We start from the raw sequence: 12,390 nt of genomic DNA on the forward strand, positions 1-12,390 counted from the left end.
CTGCACTAAATGTTGGACCACGCTGGTGCAGAAAATGGAGAACGCCAGGAGAGACTGAAAGCTGTTTGACGAGAACCAGGGAGTGAAACTTAGAAAGCACAGCCTTCTCCATTTCACGCTTCACAGCACAACTGAGCTTCTCGAGGCATCTGCCAGCGACCCGTGTTGTGTTTTCTCTATTTTAGGATTATGCGGGGGAAATAAAGCAAGCCCGTTGTGATGGAGGACGACAAACAGGGAGAAAAGAGTTTGATTTAGTCGTCCAAGCCCTCGAGTCAGGTGTGACCCAGCCAAGGTACAACCCTGTCAAGGGCTCTCTCTCTCCAGGGCAGACAAGCTGGGCATGTTTAGCCTGAAGAGGAGGAGAGGGGATATGATAACCATCTTCAAGTACTTGAAGGGCTATCATACAGAGGAGGGTGCTGAGTGGTTTTCTGTTGCCCCAGAAGGTCGGACCAGAACCAACGGGTTGAAATTAAATCAAAAGAGTTTCTGTCCAGACATTAGGAAGAACTTTCTAACAGTTAGAGCAGTTCCTCAGTGGAACAGGCTTCCTCGGGAGGTGGTGAGCTCTCCTTCCCTGGAGGTTTTTAAGCAGAGGATAGATGGCCATCTGTCAGCAATGCTGATTCTATGACCATGGGCAGATCATAAGAGAGAGAGGGCACCTTGGCCATCTTCTGAGCATGGAGTAGGGGTCACTGGGGGTGTGTGGGGAGGGAGGTAGTTTGGAATTTCCTGCATTGTGCAGGGGGTTGGAATAGATGACCCTGGTGGTCCCTTCCAACTCTATGATTCTATGAGCACCTGCTTCAAGGCTGCCATCCAAATAAAGGGGAACTTCCTGCCTGGGAATTATGATCACAGGACGAGACCCTCCTGACTGTCCCATCAATCAAAGAAGCTTGTTGGGTGGGTAAAGACGACAGGGCCTTTTCAGTGGCGGCCCCACGATTATGGAACTCCCTCCCCAGGGAGGTGCGCCTTGGCCCCCTCACTCTTATTTAGGACTGCATTTGACTACAGCAGACCTAAACTGTGATTTTAAATTTTGGTTTTGTGTATTTTTACATAGTATGCTGCCTTGAGCTCCGTAAGGAAGAAAGGCCGCCGCTCTTCCTCCCCGCTCAACTAAATGCGGGCAAAGGCTGAAAGGGATTTCCGAGTACGAAAAACCAAGAAAAGAAAATCTCCGCAATAGCCTGGCACAGAAATAGCCAGCGGGGCTATTTAGCGGCCACAGATTAGTTTAAGAGGTCCAGTCAAGTGATTTTAAGATTAAAAGTGCCAAAGGAATTTAGCGTCTCCTGACTTCTGACTCGGTGCAGGCTCTGGATTTCCACCAGGGGAAGATCATGAATTATCTGCAGGCCTGGCTGTTCGCATAAAAGATTGAAACGCTCAGATTCCGCCCCCACACACACGGGACAGAGATAGGACTGCAAAGTCTCCGGCAGTGACCTGGTAGTGGAGAAGAGATACCGGGATTTCAAACTTTATCCCACAATATCCATATGGATCGGCCCAGTCTTTCATTCAGGCAGTTGCAAGCACTTGGCATACTTACGGGTATGAGCTAGTAACTGATGAAAGGGGGCATACGGTCTTACTGCCGAAAATCCTTCCTGACGGTCTCCTATCTTAAGTTTATTTTTTTCCCTCTTGGTTTCTAGAGTGGTGACTCGAATGTGTAAATCCTGTACATGCTGATGCCCTTAATTATAACCAAGTCAATTGGGGGTAAAGATTATTGCCTTTGCCCTTCATTCTCTAAAATTAGCACATAAACAGAATGTCCCCACCCCAAGAACTTCTCCAAGTGGCTGCAGACGAAAACATTTCCCCTAAGCAAATTACACAACATTAATTCAGTTGCCCAATGTATGATTCAGAATGTCATCACTACACAGTGACAAGCATTTACTTGTTAAGGAGCAAACACCGACGCGATACAGAATTAACAGACTTTCCAGACTAATCCTGCTGTCTTTTCCCAACCATTACTTTTCAGCGGTGCGGGTTTCTAATCCCCACTCTAAGGATCAAGGTAGTAATTAAAACAATGCGGAAATATTTTGCTTAAAAAAAAGAGAATAGAATAATTTACTAAAGGATCACGGGACGTCACTGTCTGATGCAGCATCACTAGATTTATGCAGAACTGCTTATTTTCCTGACGGCTGACGGTCAGAGCAGACAATTAAAATGGTCTGACCCAGCAATAGGGCAGCTTCCTGTGTGCCTCTGGTTTAAATCATCTGTGCACTAGATGAACATGGCCGAGGCACTCTCGGCCCACCCACCCCCATTTGCAATATACTGGCCTACCTCGCAGGGCTCTAAAGACGAGAAATGTACGTCAAGTGATTTGAACATGGAAACGACAATGTGGATGCTCAGATAGATTTGAGTCCAGTAGTATCTTAGAGACCAACAAGCGTCTTTGTTGGGGCAGGGGGAAGGTGGGAGAATTAATTATGAGGCTGATGATTGCAGAGAATATCTTGAGAACCCACTGGGAGATTCCTGGCAATGGTTCTGATTGATGAACAAGTAGCATTGCCAGCCTCCAGGTGGGGCCTGGAGATCTGGAATTACAATTCGTCTCCAGATTAGATCAGTTCCCCTAGATAAAATGGCTGTTTTGGAGAGTGGACTCTATAGCATTATAACCCCCGAGGTCCCTCTCCTCCCCTGCCCTCCCCAGGCTCCACCCCAAATCTCCAGGAATTTCTGAACCCAACGTTGGCAACCCAAGGCTGCAAGCCCGTTGGACACTCCCCCCCTGCTCTTGGGGCCTCTTTTCTCCTGCTCTAGAAATATAGGCAAAACACATCCTTCCAATGAGCCAGCATGGTGTAGTGGTTACGAGTGGTGGTTTGGAGTGGTGGACTCTGATCTGGAGGGCCAGGTTTGATTCCCCACTCCTCCACACGAGGCTAATCTGGTGAGCTGGATTTGTTTCCTCACTCCTACACATGAAGCCTGCTGGGTGACCTTGGGCTAGTCACAGTTCTCTCTGAACTCTCTCAGCCCCACCTACCTCACAGGGTGTCTGTTGTGGGGAAGGAAAGGTGATTGTAAGCTGGTTTGATTCTTCCTTAAGTGATAAAGTCGGCATATAAAAACCAACTCCTCTTTTTCAATGCTCCCCCAATATATTTTTTTGCAGAAAAAGACATCAGTGCCCCCATTTCTCCACTTTTGCACAAGCTACAGTTGCCATCCTCCAGGTAGCACCTGGAGATCGCCTGAAATTACAGTGGATCTGCAGAGTAGACAACAATTCCCCTGGAGGAAACAGCTGTGTTGGAGGGCGGGCTCTTTGGCATCACACCCCACAGAGGACCCATCCCCAGGCCCTACCCCCAAATCGCCAGGAATTTCCACACCCAAAGCTGGCAACCCCAGCCCGAGCTCGCAGTAGGGTTGCCAGGTCCCGCGGTCACCGTTGGGGGGACGGGGGACGTACAGTTGCCAGATCCTGGTTGGAAAACTCCTGGAAGGTTGGGAACGGAGCCTGGGGAGGGACCTCAGTGGGGCACAATGGCATAGAGGCCACCCTCCAAAGCATCCATTTTTCTCCAGGGGAACTGATCTCTGCAGTTTGGAGATGAGCTGTAATTCTGCGGCGGGGGGGGGGGGGGTCCCCAGGTCCCACCTGGAGGCTGTCTTCTCTAACTGAACAGAGGAACACATGAAGCTGCCTTATCCTGAATCAGACCCTGGGTCCATCAAAGACAGTATTGTCTACTCAGACCGGCAGCGGCTCTCCAGGGTCTCAGGTAGGGGTGTTTCACATCACCTTCCTGCCTAGTCCCTTTAACTGGAGATGCTGGGGACTGAACCTGGGACCCTTCTGCAGGCCAAGCAGATGCTCTACCACTGAGCCACGCCCCCCCCCTCCATTTGTACTTGGGGGAGAGCCACCTGCCCTTCTCCATATGCCTTCCATTGCTTTTTTTTGGGGGGGGTGCTACCCCCCAAATAATTATTAAGGCCAGGGCAGATCCATTCTCCACCTGCTGTGACCCCTTGGGGGGGAGGTCCTTCACTCCCCCCCCCCCGCCATGGTTTCCAAGCCAGGGCTCACCCCTCCTCTCCTTCCCCCCAGTCGGTTCATTACCTGGCAACCACGCTCACCATGACCACGCACCCGGAAGCGGGCTGGCTACCCTCCTCCCCCGCCCCCTTCAGCCGGCCCAATCAAAACACGCCTTCCTTGCCTCGGGCCAGGGGCGGAGCCGGGCAGGAAACCGGCCAACAAAAAGGCCCAATCAAAACACGCCTTCCTTGTCTCGGGCCAGGGGCGGAGCCGGGCAGGAAACCGGCCAACAGAAAGGCCCAATCAAAACACGCCTTCCTTGCCTCGGGCCAGGGGCGCAGCCGGGCAGGAAACCGGCCAATAGAAAGGCGCTCGGAGCCGAGTGGCTGGGGACACCAAAAAAGAGCGGACCGGTCCGCTCGTCTTTAGCGGTCCCCCCCCTCAACAGGGGCTCTGCGGCTACGGTTCCGCATCGATGGCAGAGAAAGAGGCAAGAGGCGATTGGATCCTAGAAGGGGAGGTTTCGAGGTATTGTAAGGTACTTCCCTCCTAATTCAGGGCCCCCCAAGGTGCTGAACATTAAAACAGAGCAGGACAACATTCCCAGCGCCGAAAAGTCTTTAAAACACATCTGCCTAAACTGGAGGCCAAGCCCTATGAGGAAAGGTTGAGGGGCTTGGGGGTGTTCAGTCTGGAAAAGCGGAGGTTGAGGGGAGACATGATTGCTCCCTTTTACGTTTCTGAAGGACTGTCACTGAAGTGCCTATAAACTTCATTTATATGGGAAAACATATATTCTTTCACATGTACGAACACTCACAGAATTATAAGGTGGTATGCTCAGGTATGAGAGCATAAGCATTAGGCACGTATATATTCTGCACACATATGTAAAGGCTTTGCCCCATGTAAGAGAACTAATCTGTGGTTCACGTTCACTAGTGTGTGAATATGAGTTAGCAGAAGCTGGCAGCCATTGCGGTCAGGTGTCCATGAGCTCATCCTGCAGGCCTGGTACAACCAGGCTCCTTAACAAGGCCTAAAACCAAATGATTGAAGACACCAGAAGTGTCAGAAAAGAATGTTAGGTTTCGGTTCTTCATTAAGGGATCATATGGCCATCTAAAGTGAACGCCTTAAGACCACTCAAATGATTGTGTATACGAATCTAATTTGTACTGGCTCTGATTGTTATACGCCATCCTGATTAACTTTCCTTTATGCTAAAGTCTATAAAAGATTATGCATTCTTTTGTTCTTGGTGGTCAATGCTCTGATACTTTTAAGGGCATTTTCCACGCGCGCTGTTCTTTTATTGGCCTAATAAAAGAATCTTTTACTCCTGATAACCTCTCCTGAATTACTTTATTGGGCAATTGAGGTAATTGAGGCATTTCATCACTTAGAGGAGGACAGGGAGCTGTTCCTGTTGGCAGCAGAGAATAGGGCTTGCAATAATGGCGACCCTATTCCTTGGCGGACTCCCATCCAAGTACCAGCCCTGCTTAGAGCCAGCATGGTGTAGTGATTAAGAGCGGTAGAGTCTAATCTGGAGAACCGGGTTTGATTCCCCGTTCTTTCACATGAGCGGTGCACTCTAATATGGTGAACCGGGTTGGTTTCCCCACTCCTCCACTCGAAGCCTGCTGGGTGACCTTGGGCCAGTCACAGTTCTCTTAGAACTCTCAGCCCCACCTACATCATAAGGTGTCTGTTGTGGTGAGAGGAAGGAAAGGAGAGTGTAAGCCGGTTTGATTCTCCTTAAAAGGTAGAGAAAATGGGCATATAAAAACCAACTCTTCTTCAGTATTCTGTCCCCAGTATTCCAATCCCGCTCTCTGATTTCTGAACAGCTGCATAAGGCCTGATCTTCGATCTGCCCCTTGCGGTCACCGGTGTGCCATCTGCTGCCTGGTTTTGCTTCATGCCACATAGCCGTTGTCAGCACCACACAATGTCACCACCTGCCTTGTCTGTCAAGGTGTTTGGCAACTGCGAGTTGAAGCTCAGCTGTCTCCAGGGCGTTCCCTCCCCCGCTGGATGCTCCATATGTAGGGTTACTAACCTCCAGGTGGTGGCTGGAGATCTCTCGCTATTACAACTGATCTCCAGGCCATATAAATCAGTTCTCATGGAGAAAATGGCTGCTTTGGCAATTAGACTCTACGGCATTGAAGTCCTTCCCCTCCCCACACTCTGCTTTCCTCAGACTCCACCCCCAAAATCTCTAGGTATTTCCCAACCCTGAGCTGGCAACCCTATGGCTAGGTGATACAGGTAAAAATGCATGTCAGTGTCATTCTGGATCTATTTTGCTATATTATGGTTGGTGTGTAATTGACATGTGTTGTATGGCACCGTATGGCTATATGGTTTCACATTTTTTGCCTGTTGCATACCCAGTCCCTAGAGCTGTATAGCAATGGAGACTTATAGGGAATTTTATGGCAACTATTAATTTACAAAGCAGCCTGAATACTCTTGACGAGCCCAATCTCATCAGAGTTCAGAAGCTAAGCACGGGAGGCCACAGTTAGTACTTGGGATGGAAGACCACCAAGGAAGCGGAGGAAGGAAATGGCAAACCACCTCTGAATGACTCTTGCCTCGAAAACCTCATTCTGGGGTCACCATAAATCAGTTGCGACTTGATGGCTCACGTTAACTTATTAGATCACGATGGGTAGCCGTATCTGTCTGTAATGGTAGAAAAGAGCAAGAGTCCAGTAGCACCTTCAAGGCTAACAACATGTCTTGCAGGGTACGAGCTTTCGTGAGTCACAGCTCCCATACAGCTGGAATGTGAGTCCATCTATCCTTAAGTAGAGGGGTGTGAATTAGAGGTACAATGGCAATGTGCATGTCAAAAGCAAGTAAATGGCATTAGCAGGTGTGATTGGGTTAAGTGTGATATGCAGAGGGAGAGTAGGCGTGGAGAAATTAGCATCGGTCATGATTGGTGTGTTACCTTACAAGTTACAAACAGGCACTGAGCACCAAGAATTCTCGTGCCTGTTTTAAAAAGTCTCAGTTCCTCCAAAAGCAACCCGAAAACGTGAGAACCCAGCAGCCTCGAGTTTCCGGCTGTCAACGCTCAGGCTTGTTTCCCATTGGGTTGGCTGCGTTCAATACCGCCAGACTGTTTTTCTCTCCCCGGTGCGTTCTGGTTGGGACCTGTGTTCCCAGCTCCAGCAATGCCAGCCGGTCCCTGGGGCCCCCTTCTGCAGTGAGCTTCCATACCTGCTTGCTCAGATAGGCAAATCCTACTAAATTCAGTGGGGTTTTACACTTCAGTGGGGTTTGCAATTCTTTAAAATAGGCCTTTCCCATAGGCAGTGCTACTCACGTCGTCCAGTAGGTGGCGCATTTGATCCACAATGTGTTCAACTGCAGCTCTTTTCCCCTGTTCCCCAATGTGTCTATTTAATCTCTATTCCTTCTATCTACTCCCCCCCAAATATCCCTCTGGGGGGATACTTATTGATGCTGGAGAGAGGACAGGTATAATTGGATGCCACGGTGAGCTAGCAACCCACCCACACTCGCCCACACCCGCCCGCCGGCTTTTTAAAGCTTTGGGTTTTAAAGCAGGTCTCTTTGCTGTAGTGCCGGCGGCTGGAGATTGAATTCTTTCTGTGTTTTTCTGTTCCCACAAGGAAACAGCTTCAAAGATGAAGGGCGGGGGACCATTCTCTCCCCCCCCCCCAAGTCATAATAGCAGATAACCTTTAAGGGAGCTTTTTAGGAAAAAAAATTCAGACATACCATCTCATCTTTTCTGGTTCCTTTACAGACTGTTAAAAAAACCCCACAAATTAAATACACGCACTCACAGAAAATTCACCTTTGTATTCAGGAGACTATTGCTTCGTCAAGGTCACGGTGCCTTCCTATTGGCAGTTTCTCTTCCCTTCCCAAGACTGAGACAATTCACCCCCCTGCACAAATCCAGCTAAAAAGCTGGAATGGGTCTCCAACTGCTGTTGCGATGGTGGAGAGATGCCGTGGCTGTTGTGTCAGATCGGGACCTCGGTGGTGTGGATTCGAATTCACTCAGTGGTGAAAAGACGCCGGGTGACATTGGGCTGGTTGTTTTCCTGTCAGCCTAGCCTATCTTGCAGGGTTGTTGCGAGGATACCATGGCCAAAGCCATGTGTGGAGTTCTGAGCTGCTCCATGAGGGAATGGTGGGGTTAAAAGGGGATGGTTTTCTCTCCAGAGGAGGGTGTTAGAAAAGTTTTCTCTTTTATAATTTTTTTCCCCACCCTTTGATATTTCAAGTTGCCAAGTGTGGTGTAGGAGAGCCAGTCTGGTGTAGTGGTTGAGTGGTGGTTTGGAGCAGTGGCCTCTGATCTGGAGAACCGGATTTGATTCCCCATTCCTCTACATGAGCGGCAGATGCTAATCTGGTGAACTGGGTTGGGTGACCTTGGGCTAGTCACAGCTTTCTTAGAGCTCTCTCAGCCCCACCCTACCTCACAGGGTGTCTGTTGTGGGGAGGGGAAGGGAAGGAGATTGTAAGCCGGTTTCTTCCTTAAGTGGTAGAGAAAGTTGGCATATAAAAAACAACTCTTCTTCTTCAAGAAGGAGAAGTTGTCACTCAGTGAGATTCTCCAAGACAAACATGGTGATACTGGGATTATTCTTCAATGTGATGAACTTTGACCAACACAAACCATACGCTTTCCATCCTTCATGGTCGAACAGGAGTTAGTAGAGTAGGGTGGAGCTCCAAACTGTCAGCCGTATTCAGGGCCTTCTTACCAGGAGCCCCTTCCCTGTGGAACTCCTCTGCCTGTAGGCACTTGGGGAATGTTGAGAAGTGGTGGTAGGCACCACCATGAAAATGGCTGGGAGGTGGGGCACGGTTAGCTGTTCCCTGTTCCCATTATCCAGCTCAACATAGCTGTCATGGGGCCAATCACAAAATGTCGGGTGGTCCCAAGATGAGCATTTTGGGGAAGAAGGAAATAGGTGGCAGAAAAGACATCCGTGGGTGCCGATGGTGCAAATTGTTGGGGGTCATGGCAACTTCTTTATCCTACAACGTTTACTATCCAGGTTGTCAATTCTGCCCTGGCCTGGATGGACCATGCTAGCCCGATCTTGTTGCAATTTGAAAGCTAAGCAGGATCAGACCTGGTCATTATTTGGATGGGAGACCACCAAGGAACGCCAGGGTCATGAACACATGAGGCTGCCTTATACTGAATCAGACCCTTGGTCCCTCAAAGTCAGTATTGTCTACTCAGACAGGCAGTCGCTCTCCAGGGTCTCAGACAGGGTGTTTCACATCACCTACCTGCCTAGTCCCTTTAACTGGAGATGCCAGGGATTGAACCTGGGACCTTCTGCATGCCAAGCAGAGGCTCTGCCACTGAGCCACAGCCCCTCTTGTTACACAGAGGCAAGCAATGGCAAACCACCTTTGTTAGTTTCTTGCCTGGAATAGGCAACGAGGTTGCCATAAGTATGTTGTGACTCGATGGTACTTAATTATTACCCTGAGCTGGATGGGCTAAGTTAGCCGGGATCTTGTCGGATCTTGGAAGCTAAGCAGGGTTGGCCCTGGTTAGTACTTGGATAGGAGACCACCGAGGAATTTCAGGGTTGCTTTCCAGAGGAAGGCAATGGCAAACCACCTCTGTTTGTCTCTGGCCTTGAAAGCCCTATGAGGTCGCCTGCGACTTGACAGCGCTTTCCACCACCAGTCAAGTTACGGGAAGGCAGAAATGCTGCTGCACTTGTGCAGACGTTAGTGATTAAAAAAAAAAAGACATCCCCAAACCTCGGGATTCTTTCTTTCTTTCTTTCTTTCTTTCTTTCTTTCTTTCTTTCTTTCTTTCTTTCTTTCTTTCTTTCTTTCTTTCTTTCTTTCTTTCTTTCTTTCTTTCTTTCTTTCTTTCTTTCTTTCTTTCTTTCTTTCTTTCCCTCCCTCTGTTCTTAGACCAAGGTCTTGAACAATAAAACCATAAAACTTAAACAAGACCCATCTCTAAAAACACTTCCCTTCGTCTCTTCTCCCAGGATTGAAATGTTTCAACGTTTTACAAGTTCAAGCTTATCTTGATTCATGCTTCTCACGCTCCACGCATCGAACAGCTTTGGACTTTCCAAAGATTTCCCATAAGGGATAATGGGAACAGAGAACTATCGGGGACCGGAACCAGATAATGGGAACAGTCTCTGGGAAACGGCGAGAGTCGGCATGTAGGAGATGCGAAAAGCACAAAGGCCTGGGGAGCGTGGAGATGCCTCTCGAGCCCCGGGTGAATCGCCCCGGTCCCCGAAGGCCACAGAACCATGTGCTCAATTGCAGGCGGTGAAATCCAACCATGCATTAGCGCGTCCTTAATGGGCTCGCTCGGTGGAAAACTCCCCCCCTTCATTAATCAGGAAAACCCTGAAAGCTAATGATTTAAATGCCGGGAATTAACAGCCTCATCACATTACCGGAGCTGGGGAGGGTGTTCTGTTTGCTTCCCTGCGGAGATGTGTGTGTGTGTGTGTGTATATAGGGGAACAAACTTTGCCCAGGTGTGCAACATGATATCTCAGGGCCGCTCCTGGCTGTTTAACCACATGCTCCATATGTGGCCCCTTCCCTCGTGATCCCTTTCAATTAATTCCCCCCCACCCCACACACACACCTGTATAGGAAAGCTTTCACCCTCGGTAGGTGCCAGGGCTTACCATTGGCGGTATTGGAGGGAAGATATAAGAAGGTCCCTATAGCAGAACGGCTTTGCCCTTGTGGGTCAGGGGATATAGAAACTTCAGAACACGTCTTGATCTGCTGTTCGTTCTACCGAGAAGTCCGCACAAGGGCTCTTTCCCCTTGGCTTAACACTTTCCCTGACCAACCAGACGAGTTTCTGACTAAGAAGCTCTTAACTGATGAAAAATCACAGTTTACACTCTTGACTACTAAATTCTGCGCTGCAGCTATTAAAATACGTTGTACCCTGACAGGATAAGAGTAGCAGAAATACTTTATTACTCAAAATATTAAGGGGGTCATGGTCACACCAAGTTATACAATATTTACATAAATTTTATTCATACATGTAATATGTAATTTTTAGGCGTAGATTATTTGTAGTAGCAGTAGTAGCTGTTGTGGTGGTTTTCTTATTATCTGTTGTGGCTGTTTTTTTTTCCTGCTGGTCAGTGACCGTGTTAATAAATTATACTTATGCCCCCACCTGTATATCCCAGGACAGATTTATGGAGGTGGATTCAGGTCACGTCTTTGGGCTCCAAAACCATTTTAAGGGAAAGCTAAGCCCCGACCAGTCTGTGAAGATGGGATCTGCTGGATATATTATAGGAACAGGGAATGGTTTTTCTCTGCCTCCATCCTAGATCTGTGAATTAGGGTTGGGCAATGAACCGGTCGAACCATAGGTGGTTTGAAAGCATTTGTTGTGTGTGTGTTAAGTACCATCATTAACAATCTTGCTTAGGTCTTGCAGACTGAGGGCCGTGGCTTCGTTCATTGAGTCAATCCATCTCATGTTGGGATCTTCTTCTTTTCCTGCTGCCTTCCATTATTGTCTTTTCTGGTGACTCTTGCCTTCTCATTTATTAGAGCAACCAAAAATTATACCTTAACCATCAGCCAAGTTCAGTACTTATGAAGTAGTCATTTGCTGTGATAAGTGACTAGGGTTTTTAGATCTCGTACTTCACAAGCAGCTAATTGCTGTCTGCTGTTCCTTTCCCATCAAGGCATATTTCACATTCAGCCTTTTAATGCCTTATTCAGAAAAACCAGAAAATACATTTAGCTTTATGCTGAAGTTTGTCAATAATATATACTTTTGACACTAAATATATTGAAAACCACAACACTTTGCTTTAATTACAAATAATAAAATGGTCAACGGTGTGCTGAAGCCGTGAAACTTTCTTTTCAATTATCTGCAATAACTTATTCTGCATTTAAATAGAATGTTTAACTTATTCTGCATTTAAACAGGTGTCTGGAGGCGTCTTAAAAACAGTCAAATTTGATTCCAGCGTAAGATTCAGTGAGTCAGAGCTCCCTTAATCAGTAGGTTTGCCAGGTCCCTCTCTGCCATCGGTGGGAGGTTTTTGGGGTGGAGCCTGAGGAGGGCGGGGTTTGGGGAGGGGAGGGACATAGAGTCCAATTGCCAAAGCGGCCATTTCCTCCAGGGGAACTGATCTCCATCGGCTGGAGATCAGTTGTAATAGCAGGAGATCTCCAGCTACTACCTGGAGGTTGGCAACCCTATTCATCAGCTGCTTGAGGGTTTGCACCATTAGGCAGGCACAACTACAAAGCTTCTGATTTCTATAAATATGACGATTTCCTGAACAGTG

This window comes from Euleptes europaea, chromosome 21 (assembly GCF_029931775.1).
Source record: "Euleptes europaea isolate rEulEur1 chromosome 21, rEulEur1.hap1, whole genome shotgun sequence".
Taxonomy (NCBI): Eukaryota; Metazoa; Chordata; class Lepidosauria; order Squamata; family Sphaerodactylidae; genus Euleptes; species Euleptes europaea.